Genomic DNA, 5562 nt, shown 5'->3' on the forward strand with positions numbered 1-5562 from the left:
GGCCCATGGTGCCCATGCTCCACCAATATGAGAGCACTGGGGCCTGGCTACACCAAAGTTCGGGATCTGGTCTGTCCCCCGGCCCAGCTTGCCGCCCCCATGTGCCTCCCCCAGAGCAGCCTCCTCCCCTGGGAGATTTAAAAGGGCCCAGGGCCACCATCACCACCACCGTCAGGGCAACAGGGCTAAAGGTGGCTTCCTGCCTGCCCGCTCCACTTCCAGAAGCTGCTGGCACATCCCTGCGGCCCCTGGGGGGAAGAGGGGGTGTCTCCACATGCTGCCCCTGTCCCGAGCTCTGACTCTGCCAATTGCAGCCAATGGGAGCCGCAGGGGCGGTGCCTGTGGGCAGCAGTGCACGGAGACCCCTCTGGCCCCCCGCCTAGGAGCTGCTGCCAGAGGGGGGTGCAGGTTGCTTTCAGGAGCCACCCAAGGTGAGTGCTGTACCCAACCCCCTGCCCCAGTCCAGACCCCGCACCCAAACTCCCTCCCAGAGCCTTAGGCAGGTGTTGGGGGGAGGGACTTGGACCCGTTCTGGGCACCATCAAAAATTATACAAACTTGCCACCCTTGCCTTCGGGGTCAGAAGAAGGTTTTGTATAAGTCAGTAGTGTTTTAAAATAACTGGACCTAGGTGCTGATTGGGAGCCAGAGAACTAGAATGCAGTAAAGGGAGCTGTAAGATTTCTTTTTTGCTTCTTGATAACCAGTGTGGGGGGATCAGAAGCACAGTTTGTGACTGGTTCGGAGGCTTAACTTCAGTGTTACCCACCAGTCTTGGAAGTATCTGCTCTCCCTTTTGCAGCCTGCCCTGACCTTGGGATTTTCAGTGAGGCTTCCCCAGGCACCACAGGTCACATTGTGCCCTACCTCTCTGCCAGCCAGTCCCTTAGATGGGGCTGCACTTCAGTGGTGCTGTATTCAGGATACACTTAATTAGTTATTTTATCTATTATTTGTACTCAGTGCCTCAGAGCTCCACTTTTACAGCCTTTCGGGTGAAGGCACAATCTGGCCCCTAATACAGAGTGGCTCGGACCACCAGCACAGGTTAATGTGACAACTTAGCCCTCTGATATATTGCCACCATCAGGAGCATCACCACTGTTCTTCCTTTTCTATTGAGAAGGGGACAGGTCATGGACTGAGAAAAATAGAGTGAAGATGTTCATATGTACAAGGGCAAGATACTGATTTCCTGTCCTGACCACAATAGGTCTAGATGTATTGAATCCTTGAGCTCAGAAGTTATGCCAGAGATTAATTTGGTTAACAGAGGTCAGCACCAGCACCTTTGCTGTGTAAATAACTTGGTCTACATCCTGAAAGGCATTTAGACACCTAATCCCCATAAAATCAATGGGAGTTAGGCACCTAAATACCTTTGAGGATCTGAGCTCTTCCTCAGAATTCAAGAGCAATTACGTATAAACAAAAACCCTATGGAAACGTAATAGGTCTTTAGAATTTAATACCAATAAAACCAATATCAAAATGTTACAAGATTCTAAAGAAATGACTGTAAAAACTCCTAGAATATTTTCAAGCCATCCTATAGAATTCTATATCAAAGGTACAGTATTTTAAGAGATGGTCCAAAACAAAAAGTGTAGAGACATTAATATTTTCTATAGGAGTTTTCAATAAGGGAATGCTGAGCATTGGAATTTTACTGAAAGGACTGGGAGTAAGGAAGACCACCCACAGCCATATCTCTTCTTCTTTACACACTATTGACTATGATAGGTTCAGGATTTCACCTTACAGGTGTACAGTAGACAGGACAGAAACTTTGTTGCCCATGCAAGGTTGAAGAATGCTCTCCCAACAAAGGCACGTTGTCCCATGTAGATACACACTGCCTAGCAAGGTGTACATCCACATAGCTCTCTGCAGGATCTGGCAGTTTAGCTAGAAACATGCCTGTGTACATGACAGAGAAATAGATCTAAAATGTATGATCAACAATGTGGCCAGAATCTACATGGCTTCTTTAGAAGAAGGAATTCCTCTACAAAAATATTTGATTCTACATTCACACTTAAAGTCCTTGAGCTGAAGTCATGTCTAATGTTACTCCTCCACCAATTCAGATGGAATTACAAGCATGAGCTTGGCCTCCTCAATTAAAAATGTCTCATTCTCTCTGTATGCAAATCTGACATGCATATTAGAGAATATCTTATGTCAGTTTCAAGCTGAATTGTATACTGTAAATAGCCATAAGAATATTTGGCAGATAGCCAAATTACAACTCCCCCCAGTTAAATTTCCTTAGAAAAGAGATATACTAAAACACTAGTTTGCGATGTGGTACTGAACAAATTGACACTTTCATTTAAGCTTTTGTTATGTCTAAATTATATAACTTATTGCGACATATTAAAGTCAATCAAGTATGAATCTGAACTCTGGAACAAATTATTATAACTGCACCACTGGTTTGAAATCTGTTAATTATCCAGAGAGAATTGGTTTGGAGATTTGCTGTACAAATAGAAATATACCATGCACCCGATTTGAAGACATTCATTTTAAATGACAGATAAGATTAATATCTTGAATACATATACATGAGTTCAGGTCATAAATCTGAATGAAATTATTCTGATGCAAAGTCATAATGAAATTAGAGTCCAGTTTATTTTTCTAGGGGCCAAAATGATAAGTAGACTTGCTGTCAGGCTTGATGTTTTATTTAATCAGTTTTAAATAAAAACTCACCAGCATACGCAGACAAACTGACTACCGGCTCAGAATTTGTGCTGGTCTAATTGGTGTATTCACATCAGACCCATAAGCAGTTTGACGTGAGTAGCTTGTAGGGAGATGCAGGTTGAAAGGGAAGAGGGCAGAGCATTCTTGTATGGAATCTAGAGATATTAACGCCCAGGAAAAGATGTGAAATTACCTGCCATCTGATGCAACCCAGTACACTCAAAAGCCAAATCACGGCAGTGAAATCCTGGCTCCAGTTAAGCCAGTGGCAAAACTCTCATTGACTTCAATGGGCCCAGGATTTCTCCTTTGCTCTTAAAGGGTACGTCTACACAGCCTGCAAGAATAAGACCTCGCTGCCCATGTTGACAGATTTGGGCTTGAAAGCCTCATGCTAGCGCTCTAAAAATAGCTATGTAGACAGGACTTTGAAGCTGCAGCTCGGGCTCTAGCCCACCCTCTCCCCCTGCTTCAGAGTCCATACGCCATCCTGAGCCACAATCTCACATCCTGAGCCACACTGTCTATGCAACTATTTATGAGTGCTAGCACAAGCACCACTAGCCCAAAACGATGGAGTCGGGGTGGAAGGCTTGCTCCTGCGGGCTGTGTAGACGCACCCTTGAAATACCTTTGGGGCCAATCGTGCAAGGTGCTGACCAGCACCTCCCCTACCATCACAGGGACGGGTCTCTCAACGATCGCTGTCGTCATGACTGAAGTTCAGATCAGGTATCCAGTATATATCATGACGTCCAGGGGAGCACAGGATGCTCTGTACTTTGCAAGATCAGGCTTTTTATAAACTAGCTGTAAAAGTCAGTCATCCCTAGCAGGAGAGTTTTTTGGAAAAGATTCAAAGAGGGAAATGAACGCAACTATAGGCAGGAAAGTCCCCTGCTCTAGTGCCTTCCATCCAGACACTGTCTAGGAGCAATGTGACTCTTTTTGTTCCGTCAATTTAAAACAAATAAACATACACATATTTTGAATTTCTCTTTGACTAAAAGAAAAATGCACCAGACAGACGACTGACTTGATTAGTTGTGTTCATTTAAAAAACAAACAAAAAAAGGCCATAGGACTGGAGCACAGTGAGAAACAAGGAAGTAAAGCAACCCTGCAAGGAATAACAAGCAATCAACTGTTCCTATTGATTCCATAAAGTAGCCCCAATTATTTTCGGAACCTGCTTCAGGGTCAGTGGTGAGTTATGGGAAAGGGCAAAAGGACAAAAGTCATAGTCACAGATAGAAAAGTGCTTATATACTGTCTTTGGCGCCTGGGAAGAAAGGCAAAAAAATTTCTTCAAGCTGAGCAGACAATTACGCTTTTACTTACAGGAAAAATATTGTGCACTGGGCCTCTTTCATTTTTTAGAACCTCTTATAGAACAGTCCTATCGATTTTTAAATTGGGATGAAAACGAATAGGGTTCTAGAGCTTCTCTAAACACATATAGAATTCAATACAAAATAGGAATCTGATAGAGAAACCTTTGGATTGGTTTAAAGCTTTTGTGGAAATATTGTCAGTCCTTCTCTGGTAACCCTCTCCTGGAAGAAGTTGGCCAGCAATTTTCATCGTTTCTTCCCCCCCCCCCCCACTTCTCTCTCTGCCCTCCTTTCCTAACATCTTATCCTATCGGTCTTAGGCTAGGTCTTCAACAGCACATAGTTCCCCCCAGCCCAGTCCTGCCCACACACACAGAGCGAGATAATTAACAAGTTAACTCGCTGTAAAACCTCAAGTGACAAGGCATTCGTGTTGTTTTCCACAAGGTAGCTAGGCAAGGTCAGCACTATTACCCCAATCCATGGTTGATCTTGCTTAGTTACCCCATGATGAAACTACAGTGCCATGTCTCCACTATGTTTTTACAGAGGTACAGCTAATGCACAAAGTTATCCTGTGGTAAACAAGTTTAGATTATACAATTCTTAGAATTGGGGACCATACCATTGTTGTATATGATGACTTGTATATTTCTGGGTGCTTGAATGATAAATCATCATAATAGAACAGGCATTTCCAGCACTTGCATGAGAGGAAAGTGATCAGGAACAGCCAGCATGGATTCACCAAGGGAAGGTCATGCCTGACTAATCTAATCGCCTTTTATGATGAGATTACTGGTTCTGTGGATGAAGGGAAAGCAGTGGATGTATTGTTTCTTGACTTTAGCAAAGCTTTTGACACGGTCTCCCACAGTATTCTTGTCAGCAAGTTAAGGAAGTATGGGCTGGAAGAATGCACTATAAGGTGGGTAGAAAGCTGGCTAGATTGTCGGGCTCAACGGGTAGTTATCAATGGCTCCATGTCTAGTTGGCAGCCGGTATCAAGTGGAGTGCCCCAAGGGTCGGTCCTGGGGCCGGTTTTGTTCAATATCTTCATAAATGATCTGGAGGATGGTGTGGATTGCACTCTCAGCAAATTTGCGGATGATACTAAACTGGGAGGAGTGGTAGATACGCTGGAGGGGAGGGATAGGATACAGAAGGACCTAGACAAATTGGAGGATTGGGCCAAAAGAAATCTGATGAGGTTCAATAAGGATAAGTGCAGGGTCCTGCACGTAGGATGGAAGAACCCAATGCACAGCTACAGACTAGGGACCGAATGGCTAGGCAGCAGTTCTGCGGAAAAGGACCTAGGGGTGACAGTGGACGAGAAGCTGGATATGAGTCAGCAGTGTGCCCTTGTTGCCAAGAAGGCCAATGGAATTTTGGGATGTATAAGTAGGGGCATAGCGAGCAGATCGAGGGACGTGATCGTTCCCCTCTATTCGACATTGGTGAGGCCTTATCTGGAGTACTGTGTCCAGTTTTGGGCCCCACACTTCAAGAA

Source organism: Caretta caretta, chromosome 1 (assembly GCF_965140235.1).
Source record: "Caretta caretta isolate rCarCar2 chromosome 1, rCarCar1.hap1, whole genome shotgun sequence".
NCBI classification, from domain to species: Eukaryota; Metazoa; Chordata; order Testudines; family Cheloniidae; genus Caretta; species Caretta caretta.